A 13,548-nucleotide genomic window follows, 5' to 3' on the forward strand; every position below is an offset into this window, starting at 1 on the left:
GGGCTGAACTGAAAGATGAGATGCTGTTCCTGAGCTCCCATTGAGATGCATTAGAACAGTACAGGAGGCTGAGGGCAGTGTAGGTATGAGCAGATATTGAAAATGACAAGGCTGTACTGAGAGTGCTGCTTGGCTCAATGAGAGTGTTTTGGAGTTGGGTGTAAACAGAGTGAGGTGAGACTGGGAGAAGGTGAAGCTGAAACTCAAGTTTAGTCCAGGCCGTTCAGTAATTCACGTGGTCCCAATGGGAACAGCCAATTTCTCAGTGATACCTGTGGAGTATTTAAGTTTTTAAAGTATGACATATCTGCTGAAGTGAAGATTTTTTTTATTATAATGTACATGTTTGAAGTGAAGGAAGGTTGCTCACTCATTTAAATTTTCTTAATGGGAGTAACGAGATGAATGTAGAGAGATGTTGTGATAGGGCACCTCAGACCCGTGGTGTGGTCCTCTTGTACAGTGTGGGAAATAAGGGACGCTTCCAGTGTCCCTGACGGCTATGTGTGCTGCAAGTGTGTTCATCTGCAGTTACTGGGAAACTGCTTTTCAGACCTGGAGCTGTGAGTGGACTCACTGCGGAGAATCTGAGAATGTTATGGACAGCATGTTTAGTGAGTTAGTCACACTGCAGGTGAGGGCTACACAAGCAGAAAGGGAATGGGTGACCATCAGATCAAGTAAAAGGCTCAGGAAGGGGGTGCACGAGTCCCCAGTGGTCATCCCCTTCTCATACAGATACTGTATCCTGCTTGGGATTCTGTAAGGGCGGGAATGGGTGGGGTAGCTTCTCGGGAAATCAGCACCAGTCAGGGTCATGCCACCACAGAGAGCTCCGCTGCACAGAGCGGGAGGAAAGAGAGGAAACACGGCTATAGTGACAGGGGATTCAATGCTCAGGGTTAGGGTGGGCACTGCTGTGACCACAGACATGAATCCAGGATGGTATGTTACCTCCATAAAGCTAGGATCCGCAATATCATGGGGCGGCTGCAGGACTTTCTGGAGCTGGAGTTAAACAGCCCGTAGTGGTGGAACACACAGATACCAACGACATCGCTAAACAGGGGGATGAGGGCCTGAAAGCTAGATATAGGGAGAGCAGAGATGCATTAAAATGTAGATCCTGAAATGTAATAAGGTCAGACTTACTCCCAGTGCCATGTGCTCGTGAGAGCAGGAATAAGAGGGTAGATCCGCTGGATATGTGGCTGGGGAAATGGTGTACCAGAGAAAGGTTTAGATTCTTCAGGCACTGGGACTGTTTCTGGGTGGGTCCTATACCAGCCTGACCGGTTACCCCTGGGCAGAGCTGAGACAAATCTGATGGGGGCATTTGCAGTTCCATTGGTGAGGTTTTAACTAGTCTGGCAGGGGGTTGGGAACTAAAGTGTCGGCTTAGATGGGTCAGATTCAGGTCAGGGAATGGGAGGTAGAATATTAGTGATGTAGTCAGCAGCTCAGAAAGCCAAAGAAAAGGAGGATTAAACGAGGATTGAGTCCCTCTTCAGCCATCAGTCCTGCCATCTCAGAAATGTGAGTTAACAAAATATGGAGCTGTATACATGTCTATGACTCTATGTGCTTCAGCAAAATGGTGGAAATCTGCAATAAGAACATAAATTGCTGGACATCCTCAGCAAGTCTGTCAGCATCTGAAATGGTGACAGATGCAGGAAACATTGCAGCCTTGAAGAAGTGTTTAGATGATCACACCAAGATGTTACACTGAGTGCAAGAACGTGGGACTAGAATAAATAGGCGTTTGATGACCAGCATGGATACGATGGGGCTGGAAAATTGATGTTTCGGGTCAGGACTAGTCATCCGGACTGACAAACTGTCCTGACCCAAAGCATCAACTTTCCTGCCCCTCTGATGCTGCCTGACCTGCTGCACTTCCCCAGATCAACATTGTATAAACTCTGACTTCCAGCATCTGCAGCCCTTAACTATCTCCACCTCCCAGGACTCAGGCTGGTGACCCTCCTTTACTCTCTCTCAGTAACCAGGATAGCTCTCCTTGGGAAAGGGGAACAAAGGTACACACGGTACTCCAGGTGTGGTCTCGCCAAGGCCCTTCCAGAAAGGGATCCCTGCTCCGGTACTCGAATCCTCTCACTAGGAAGGTCACACATCATTTACATTCTCCACTGCTTCCCACTCCTACCTGCTTCTGAAAAGAGGGAATCTCAGAGAAACACGGAATAAAATGGGGTCAGAGTCTCTGGTATAAAACTGTTCATCACAATGCCCCCATCTTCTCCATACCGGTCATCAAGCACACATGCCTGGTGTGATCATCTAAACATTTCTTCCAGGCTGCAATGTTTCCTGCATCTGTCACCATTTCAGATGCTGCCAGACCTGCTGAGGATCTCCAGCACTTTTTGTTTTCTCTGTTGTAGAGTACTGAAAGGGGGAATTTGTAGTTGAGAAATTCACATTGAATTTCATGTTCAGTTTTGATAATTACTTGATCCGTGCCGATCTGGATATCATTGGCCTTTTCATCTGGAACGAAAGGTGTGCATTCTGCCTGTGGACGAATAGCACAAATGTCAGCGTGACTGGAAAAAGTGCTGAGACAGCGAAGTCCATGTTAGCGTGGGGACTGTGGAGAGAAATTTCATTTGGTTTTTGAAAGTCTAAAAAATCATGGCACATTTCCCAGGAACAGTTAAGCCCCAGATTGGTTTTGTATGAGGACAATTTACCATGAAACCAGAAAGACAAAAGGATTCCTGCATCATGGAAAAAGCTGTGAAAATGGAATTGTTGTAACGGAGTTAATTATCGATCATGGATTGTAATCCATTGGTGTTGTCACGTCGGTTCCAGTGCCATGGGGAAACACTGGAAATGTGATGGATGCAGTGTAGGTTTCAGTTATGAAACTGGAAGGGTGCAGAAGAAATTTACAAGGATGATGCCAGATCTCAGGCGTCTGAGTTACAGGGAGAGGTTAGACAAGCGAGGACTTTTTTGTTTAGAGCAGAGGAAACCGAGGGGGAATACATTAACGATGTGTATAAGATCATGAGAGGCATAGGTAAGGTGAATGCACTCAGTCTTTTTCCCAGGGAATAAGGACTGAAGGGTATCAGTTTAAGGTTAGAGGAGAAAGACTAAAAGGGTACCCTGAGGGGCAACTGTTCTACACAGAGGGTGGTATGTATATGGAATGAACTGCCAGTGGAAGTCGTTGAGGCGGGTCTGTTAACAACATCTAAAGGGCATTTGGACAAATACATGGATAGGAAAGTTTCAGAAGTAGATGAGCTAAGTGCATGGAAATAGGGTTAGCGTGGATGGACATTCTGATCGGCATGGGCCAGTTTGGGCCAAAGTGCCTGTCTATGCTGTAGGATTCTATGACTAAGTGCATTTGCTATTTCTCCCCCTAACTCTGTTGGTATCTTGGGATGTATTCCATCAGGGCAAAGAGACTTGACTACCTTTAGCTCTATTAGGTTGCCCAGCTCTAACTCTTTCATGATAACGGTTATTTATAGGTCCTCACCTTCCTCAGTCTCCTTATTCATGCCAATTCCTGGCATGTTCTTCATATCCTCCACTGTGAAGTCTGACTGCTGTGTCCTCATATTCCTGAACCCTGCTGAGTAGGAATAAATAGGCACAGAACTCTGAGAGGTCTTCTTTGAGTCTTTATTGATGAGACATGGTAGTTACCTGGATATTTTACGTGCAAAATGCCTCCAGACAGCATCAGGTAACTCCCCGCCTGTCCGGTGTACGGCTCCCATTCTTCTACCTTTGTGGTTTGTGACTTTGAATAGAGACTATCTCTCCATGGCAACAGCAGTTTAAAAAGTCTAGTTCTGTTCAGCACTTTGTGGTTAAACCACATACCCCTCCCCCCACGCCCCTTTGGCTCCCTCAAGTGCCTGACAGGCGCTTCAGTTTCAGTGGGGCTGTCTATCAGGATTCTGATTTGGAGGAGCCGGGGTTGAGGTGGGATCAACAAAGTTAAAAACCACACAACACTAGGTTATAGTCCAACAGGTTTATTTGTAAATACAAGTTTTTGGAGTGTGCTGTGATTTTTAACTTGATCAGGATTATCTCTACGGTAACAGTTAAGTGCTTCAACAATTACAGAGGTCATATGTTCCCCAAACAATAGGTTCCCCTCCAGCAGTGTAAACTGCTATTCTGTCCCTGGAGATAGCTACTCATTACATTTTATCCCGAATCCCATCAAGCTTTCTGTTGATCTTTGAAGTTTTTCTAATCGCCTGGTTTCTCCTTGGTTTTTACCAATTTGTATGCCTTCTATTTCAATTTGACAGACTCCATTATTTCCTTACCCACCCACGGCAGATTACTCCTTTTCCTACAGTCCTTCCTTTTCACTGATATATGTTTTCGCTGAGCAGTTTGAAAAATTCTTTGATATTCCTCCACTGTCTGTCAACTGTCCCACCCTAAAGTCTTTGCTTCCAGTCTATATTAGCCAAATCCTGCCTCATCCTATTGTCGTCTCCTTTGTTTAAGCACAGGATCTTGGGATTGGATTTAATCTTCCCGTTTTCCATCTGTGTTCTAAATTCAACCAGACTTCTCAAGTCTTTTATCAGATTACGTGGGGAGGCGGTGTTTTGGGTTTCATTGTCAGAGACCTTGGCTTTGTAGTAAAGTACAGGATAGATATTCACAACAGAGTATTCTGGACGGTGTGAATGTCTTACACAGTCGAAAACCATAAATCACTGTGTCCCCTCAGTGTAAAATTGCAAAATCATTATCTCCTACTCGCTTCCTCACTATCTAAGTTTGGAATGCTAATCCATCTGAGTATCCTGCATTTTCTGAAGGTGGTGATGTTTGGATTCAGCTTTCCAATTATTACCGTAAGAAGATAAGCACTGGGCACAGGAGAGTCAATGCAGCCCTTTGAACCATCTCCACCATTTAATACGGTGATGATTGAGCTCACCTTGCTCTCAGCTGGATTTTCCCGCCTGCGCGCTCTCACCCTTCAACTCATTGCAAATTAAACATCTGTATCTTTTCATTAAGTTTGCTCATTGCCCTGGCATCCACTGCATTTTGAATAGGGAATTCCACAAATTCAGAACACGTTGAGATAGGTACATTCTTCTTCATGAGAATAGAATAGAATTCCTATAGTGCAGAAACAGGGTATTCATCCATCGAGTCCACGCCAACCCTATAGTGAGCATCCCATTCAGACCCATCCATTCCCTGTAACCCTGCATTTCCTGTTGTTAATTGTCTAACTGGCACATGCGTGGACCCTGTAGGCAATTTAGCATGGCCAATCCATCAAACTTGCACATCTAAGGACTGTGGAAAGAAACCGGAACACCCAGAGAGAACCCACGCAGACATAGGGAGAATGTGTAAACTCCACACAGTTGTCTAAGGCTGGAATCAAACCCGGGTCTCTGACGCTGTGAGGCAGCAGTGCTAGCCACTGAGCCACCTCTCTTAAAATTTGCTGCCTCTTATTAACCTCCCCACCCCGCAATTGGCTGAATGTATATTCCTTACATCAGAAATCGAGTTTTCTAAGCGGATGTCTCAGTAAAACCCAGTGACAACCCACATGTCCTGTGTGTCTGAATGGGGATCGGATACACAACACCCTCCACCCCACACTTTTCATTCACTTTCCAGCAACAGGTCTCCAGAGGCTTCATGGGGACTATAACTCCCACAATCCCTGAGGCAGGGATCACATGTGTGCAGGGAAACCTGGTACTGTACATGTACAGAATGTGGATGGGTTTTGGAGCATGTGTTTTGGGTAACCAGCAGAAAGCATTCACACTGATTGGGTGGAGAAGGGGCACATCTGCTTATAGTATTCATCAGTTGGGGGGGGTGTGGGGTCAAAGTGCCATCACACTCACGTGGAACCAAGTTCCATCCCCAACTTGTTGTAATGCTGGGAATCGACATCTGAGAAACAAAGAAGGATCTGACCCATTCTCCCAGACTAAAGATTCCTCTTCTGTCCAGGATCTGCCACCTCCCTGTCTGTTTCCTTTTGTTTCATTCTGCTGTTACATTATTCACTTGCAGCAACTGAAGGGAAAGGAAGTGAACCCAGAAAGGGTGCAGAGTCTAACCAGGGACGGAAAGTGGTGGCATGGATCTGTTTATCAGTTACTCCATGAGAATGGGGAGGGTGTACATTAGGGGACAGCAGAGTCAGAATGGTGGGAGAGAGTAAGTGGGCTGGACGGTTACAGCTTTGGGGGAACAAAGGGGAAAAATATACCAGAGAAATTAGAATTATCTGTTCTGAATTTCTAATCTGTACATATTCCTTTATACAGGGTGCGAGATGGTGAAGATTTGCAGACTGGTGATTAAATTTAACAATATTTGAAGAACCAAAGATAGAGAATCACTGGGCCAAAATCCTGCAACCCTCTCCCTCCCAGCATTGTCGGTCTCTCTGCACCAAATGGACTGCGAGTGGTTCAAGACAGCAGCTCACTACCGTGTTCTCAAGGGTAACTAGAGATGAGGAATAAATGCTGGCTGAGTCAGTGATGCCCATATCCTGGAAATGGTCTCTATCTCTCGTTGCTGAACCCCGGTTGATGTTACTGCAGGATGATGAGGGATGCTGAGTACATCCTCCAGGAGGCAGCACAATCACATTACCCCTGCCTACACCCACACAGTAACACAGCAACATCACTGGAACAAAAGACAGTGAAGCCAAAGGAGGACTTCGATATAGTTCTTCGAGGTAAAGTCATGAAAGGGGATTGGAGCACAGCAGGAGCAGGAGACTGAGCTGGATGGTCAGCTGTTTCCCATTGAATGGTGGAGCAGGATTAAAAGGCTGAATGGCCTCCTGCTGCTATCTCCCAGGTATGTATGTAGTCATGAAACCCGGGTAGGAAGAAGTGAGCAGGGATTCTCCAGGAGATTGCACCTCCACAACAGTTTTCAGTGAGGGATGGTTTGATGGATTTTATTTAACATTTATCTTTAACACAAGGTTTGTACATTTTGGCTTTAAAATGTTGTAAAAGTTTTTTGCACAGCAAATAAAATTAAAGAAAATAAATTGAAATGTCTGAATATAACAGTTTTAAAACTTTCAACCTCCTGTAAAACAAAATCCTGTCTATTCCCAGACACCATCACTTTCCAGTTACTCAAACTCCAGGGAAATATTGCCTCCCTGTCTGAGGTTTGATTTAAAAGCTTTTCAGTTCTCGTTCAGTGAGCTGTGAAGCGTTCTTTTTCCCCATTTCTCTGACCCAGAAATGTGATCACAGCAACCTTCCCACCATCAAAATCATCATTACGCCATTTTGCTTTTGGCTAACATATAATCACCAGCAGTGCAAAAGTGAGGACTGCAGATGCTGGAAACCAGAGCCTAGGTTAGAGTGGTGCTGGAAAAGGGCTTTTGCCAAGACATTGATTTTCTGGCTCCTCGGATCCTGCCTGACCTGCTGTGCTTTTCCAGCACCACTCTAATCTAGACATATAATCACCAGCAGTAAACCATTTGTATTACCAATTGAATATTTATAAACAAAGCCAATTACGGGACAAGCAAACCATTACAAGTGACAGAATGAGAAGGGACAAAATCAAGGTAGAGTTGTGGGGAGGAGGGCAATGGTGGAGATAAAGCACTGTATCCCCTGAGATGCCCACCTCTATCTGAAGGCATCGAGAGCACTGATACACACCACATGTTCCTTCTCCAAGGACACCGTGCTGTGTAGCCTTTATCCTCAATCATAGAATAGAATCCCGACAGTGTGGAAGGAGAGCATTGGCCCATCAAACCCCACTGACCATCCGAAGAACATCACGCCCAGAGCACTCTATCACTGTAACACTGCATTTCCCATGGCTGATCCACCTCGTCTGCACAATCCAGGATACTGTGGACAATTTAGCACGACTGATCCATCTAACCTGCACATCTTTGGACTGTGGGAGGAAACCAGAGCAGCTGGAGGGGACCCACACTATCATGGGGAGAATGTGGGAACTCCACACAGGCTATTGACCAAGACTGGACTCCAACCTTGTACCTGATGCTGTGAAGCACCTGTGCTGCAATCACAATTTAAATCAAAACAGATGATCCCTGCTCCTTGTCACATTGCTGTTTGTGGAGACTTACTTCCCAGAGAGGCATCCTGAGGTTCAGAAAGTGGCAATGTAAGTTCAGTCAATTCCAGCCCAGTTAATGTGGTTAACAACAACAACATCAATACTCCAATAGTGTCATCATGTACAAGGTCCACTCCTGACTCTGATGGACAGTAACATCAGAATGAGAATCCTGCAGTCAACACGGTGTAGGGGTGTATGACCACTTCCCTGTGAGCACTCACTGGTCTCTCAATCGTGTTGAAGATGCAGCAAATCCCTTGTCACACAGAGGGGTGAACAGCTCCTACCCAGAGTAAACCCGCTGGAGTCTCTGGGGCAGGAATAATCACTGAATCCCTTCTCCCACACTAAGCATCTGAATGGCCTCTCCTCAGTATGGGCTCCTTGGAGTCTCAGCAGGAGCGATGAATCACTGAATCCCTTCTCCCACACTAAGCAACTGAATGGCCTCTCCTTGGTGTGGGCTCCTTGGGAGTCTCAGCAGGAGCAATGAATCACTGAATCGCTTCTCCCATACTGAGCATCTGAATGAGCTCTCCCGCGGTTTGGGCTCACTGGGTTCTCAGTGGGGCAGGATGAATTACTGAATCCCCTCTCAGACACTGACCATCTGAATGGCCCCTCCCCCTTTGTGGGATCGCTGGGGTCTCGGGGGGGGGGGATGAATCACTGAATCCTCTCTCACACACTGATCATCTGAATGGCCTCTCCCCCTGTGTGGGCTCACTGGGGACTCCACAGGTGCTGCATTTGAGTGAATCTCCCCCCACACAGGGAACAAGTGAATGACCTTTCCCCAGTGTGAGCTCACTGGTGTTTAAGCAGGTCAGAGGACTGAGCAGGTGAATGGCCTCTACCCAGTGGGAATGCACTAATGTCTCCGCTGGTGAGAGATTTGAATGAATCCTTTCTCACACATGGAGGAGGTGACGGGTCTAAATCCACTGTGTCATCTCTGGTGCTTCAGCAGATTGTAAGATGGAGTAAATCCCTTCCCATACGTGGGGCAGGTGAACGGCCTCTCCGCAGTGTGACTTTGTCGGTGTGTGTCCCACTGGGAGGGGTAAGTGAATTCCTAATTCTGATTGAGTACGTCCTCTTGTTTTCTCAGTTGTTATTGACAATCTCATTTCCCTCGCACCAGAACCTGTTCCAGTGTTACAGAAACAGCAGAATGGACAGCTGTAGCTGGTCACCGGACTGGTCACTGGACACGAACGGTTCACTCTCCACCGATGCTGCCAGAACTACTGAATTTTTCCAGCAATTTCTGATTTTGTTTCTGATGTCCCAGCATTTGCAGATGTTTAGTTTTACAATACTCATCTTGTGTGTTGCAGAAGAGTTTATTGATGAAATTAGAGGGTTTTGAAAGTTGTACGTTAGGTCACACATCAGCTATGATCATCATGAATGGCAGAGCAGGGTTGAGGGGCTGAATGGCCTCCTCCTGTTCCAATGCAAGTTATCCATCGGCAGCTTGTGGTAACATTTCCCCTCACTGTTCACTTCACATCCATGTCGAACACACTGTTACTGACTGAACAAACCTCCTGTGTTTGAACTAAACCTGCCCATGTTCAGTGTCTCCCTGTCTTGCAACCCAGGTTTAACTCATCATGGAATGCTGTCTTGTATTACTGCAGGAATTCCCACAAGGACTAATCCTGGAGTCTGTATCCCCTGGGATCCACAATCATCTTTTATTTTCTTCTTTCTATTTCATTCTGGCTATTGAACTCTCGGTTTCAACCCAATCTCCTGTCATGCTCGACAACATGTCCATGTGGGTGGGCTAGAGGCAGCTGGGATTTAATGAAGGGAAGTCGGGGTTAGGCGGAAGCACGAGGAGAGGCGACAGCAAAAACAGTTCTCATTGTAACGGCAGAGTTTCCCCATGACCCAGTGAGTGGTGAGGCACCTGAGTTTGTGGGGGGAGACATTCAATCAGGGATTTGGTAAGACACTCAGACATTGACCTGTCCATCTGATTGTTAACTCAGACAGATAGAAAGAAAGATGCACATTTAGATAGCACCTTTGATGATCTGGGGCAATGAAACATGCTTCCAACCCAATGATTTCAACCACAAATCTCTGAAAACACAGACACAAAGCTTTCTACTTGTACCAGGCTGTCTCTGAGCCTCCCCTTTTCTTGCAAAAAGCGTTTTCAGCTGTTCAGCCTTTCCTGGTCATTATAACCGCTATGTTCCTGTAAGATTTGTGACTGAACCTTTATTTTCCTGTTCCTTGTGAGTGATGAAAGTAGCAGAAACAGGTCCTGACCTGTGAGGGGTTTCGGTTGGAGTATTTATATTTACACACCCATTCCCACCCTCACATTCAGTGTGAAATTGATGTAAAACTGAAGGGAAGGAGTGAGTGAGCACCCACAGAATCATATGTATCTGAGTTGAATGAACCTGGCATGAGGAAAATATGACAACAATCACAACTAGTTAGAATCACAGAATCCAGTGGGTGCAGAAAGAGTCTATTTGGCCCATCGAGTCCATAATGACCTGCTCACCCACCCTACCCCCATAACCCCACATTAACAATGGCTAGCCCAACCCACCTAAATTGCACACTGCGGCCATGTCAGCATGGCCAATCCAGTAACGTTACACATCTGTGGGAGGGTCACAAATTACATCCAAATGCTGGGAATTGTGGATGAAGGCTCACAAATACTTGACTCTGACACAAATGCTCTGCTTTTCAAAATAAAATCTGGCGGAAACTGCAACCGGAAAGATTTCTGATTATCTCAGGAGGAAGAGAATTCAAAACTCGCGCCATTGACCCAGGGGGCGCAGTGATAGTTACAGAGGTCTGGGAACCATCAGAAATGTCACAAGTTGCGAGCAAGGTGGGAGTGAGACAAGGACAAAAAGGCAGTCTGTCACACGGGGGAATGCAGGAGAGATTAAACAGCAGAAATGGTCGTCCCGCAAGGCCAAGGGAATGGAGTAAGGGCTGGGAAAGAAACAAGGAAACAAGGTGTGCAGCTGTCAAAGAAATACATTTATAAAACAGATTATAAAAGCATATTTGGCAGAGTTCACAGTCTGAAATTGTTGCTTTCAATGGTGAGTACAAAAAGCTGTAAAGCCTAGGGAGTTCTATTACAGTCAACACATATGGGATGGGCCAAGTGGCCTCGATCTGTGCTTTAACTTCCTGATAATTTTTTTCTGACATTTGTAGTTCAAGTCTGATGACGCTAATAACTTTTCAAATTGTACTGGAGTTTAATATTCTGGAGAAATGTTAAATAAATCACACTGATCACATTCTGCCAATCTTAGTCCATAACCCTGCATGTCCCAGCATTTCAGTTACATCCATGTCCTGCCGGTGGGACAGGACATGCAGGGATGTTGACGGTGGTGTCTAGGACATTGTAAGCTAACATTCTGAGCGTATGACTGTGTCAGGTTGTTCCTTTACTAGTCTGCATTCCAGCTCACCCAATAAGATGATAGCAGGGTGAGACACTACATTTGGAGCTCCTCTGCTCGCCAGTTCCTTTCCTTTCTGCTTTTTTAAAATTTCTTTCTCTCTCACTCTCCCCTTTGCAGACTCTGACACAAGTGTCTCAACATTGAATCATGACAATTAAAAAAAACCCATGTCTCTACAAGAAAACCAATGGAGGAAAATATATTATTCTTGCATCAACTGCATTTTTAAACAGAAACAATCCTTTTCAATAAACACTGTCTCATTTTTTCCCTCAATTCTATCAAGTGAGCTATTATATTTTGTCCCTCAGTTTACGGATCTTAATAAATATCCAATCAATTTCAGAGCAACAGGCTGACAAATTATTGAACCAATGTATCTGTTTAGGATTTAGCATTAGTTATTAAGTCATTACCATTACAATAATTTGCATAATAATTGGTCTGGGTAACAAGTATACTGAGATTCACAATTTAATTTATTGACTGTTTGAAAAATGGTGCAATATATCTTTTTTCCAGAATTCTAACAGTAATTATTAAGGCATTTGCATGATAATAATTATTATATGCTTTAGTTTAGTCTTGCTAACACAGCAGTGAAGTTTATATCTGAATTTAATCCAATATTCCCCAGTACCTATACAGTAATATAAAAATCAATTTTATTTCCAATCAATGCACCTACAAAAGAATCCATTATTTCTGCTGCAACTCGCACTGTTAAAAATATGACTTTTGCTCATTTGAATGATCTGTGTAATCCCAGCCTTATAAATTTAGAAAAGCCTAATTACTTTTCCCTACAATAATTCCTGGTCATTTTTGCAGATAGCACAGTCAAATAGCAAGATGAAATTTATCATTATTCTTAAGTATGCTAATAGAGTTTTGAAAATCTATATGTTGCTAATATGTAATAATTGTTCATTTCAGTCCATAGAATATAGAACAATACAGCACAGTACAGGCCCTTTGGCCACGATGTTGTTCCGATCCTTTATCCTACTCTAAGATCAAACGAACCAACATGCCCTTCAGTTACTATCATCCATGTGCCTATCCAAGAGTCGCTTAGATGTCCCTGATGGATCTGAATCTACTACCACCACTGGCAGTACATTCCACACACCCACCACTATCTATAAAGAAACTATCTCTGACATCTCCACACAACTTTCCCAATTCACCTTAAAATTATGCCACTTTGTTGGGAAAAGTCTTTCATCATCCACTCTATCTATGCCTCTCATCATCTTACACAAAGCTATCAAGTAAGCTCTCACCCTCTTTCACTGCAATGAGCAAAGCCCCAGCTCCCTCAATATTTCTTCAGAAGACATGCCTTCCAGTCCAGGCAACATCTTGATAAATCTCATCTGCACCTTCTCTAAGGCTTCCGCATCCTATATATAATGAGGTGACCAGAACCGAACACAATATTCTAAGTCTAATCTCACCACTGATCCATAGAGCTGCAGCATAAATACGTGGCTCTTAGACTCAATATCCCTGCTAATGAAAGCCAACACACCATACACTGTCTTAATAACCCTATCACCTCGGATGTCAGCTATGAGGGATATATGGACGTGCACCCCACAATCCCTCTTTTCCACCACATTGTCAAGAATCCTGCATTTAATCTGAAAATATGCACTCAAATTTGAAATTCCAAAATGAATAACTCACATTTTCCCAGGTAGAATTCCATCTGCCACTTCTCAGCCCAGCTCTGCATTATGTCAATGTCCTCTAGCAGCCTACAAAGGCTCTCCACACTATCCACAACTCCACCAACTCTCGTGTCATTGGAAACTTCCTAACCCACCCTTCCACTTCCTCATCCAAGTCATTTATAAAAGATCACAAAGAGCAGAGGCCCCAGAACTAATCCCTTCAGAACACCATTGGTCACCGTGCTCCAAGC

General features: G+C 44.6%; 1 long non-coding RNA gene across 4 annotated transcripts in view; it reads left to right on the forward strand.

Annotated features, from left to right (window-relative positions):
* LOC148146308 (uncharacterized) overlaps positions 1-7,061 on the forward strand; it is a 979,539-nt gene extending 972,478 nt beyond the window's left edge. For all 4 annotated transcript variants that reach the window (XR_015760813.1, XR_015760812.1, XR_015760811.1 and 1 more), the window contains one exon: positions 6,330-7,061. This is a non-coding gene — a long non-coding RNA (uncharacterized LOC148146308). The remainder of the gene's footprint in view (positions 1-6,329) is intronic.
* Positions 7,062-13,548: the final 6,487 nt, after the last annotated feature.

Source organism: Chiloscyllium plagiosum, unplaced genomic scaffold (genome assembly GCF_037043375.1).
Source record: "Chiloscyllium plagiosum isolate Xiang-an unplaced genomic scaffold, Cpla_swu_hap1 HiC_scaffold_21, whole genome shotgun sequence".
Classification (NCBI taxonomy): domain Eukaryota; kingdom Metazoa; phylum Chordata; class Chondrichthyes; order Orectolobiformes; family Hemiscylliidae; genus Chiloscyllium; species Chiloscyllium plagiosum.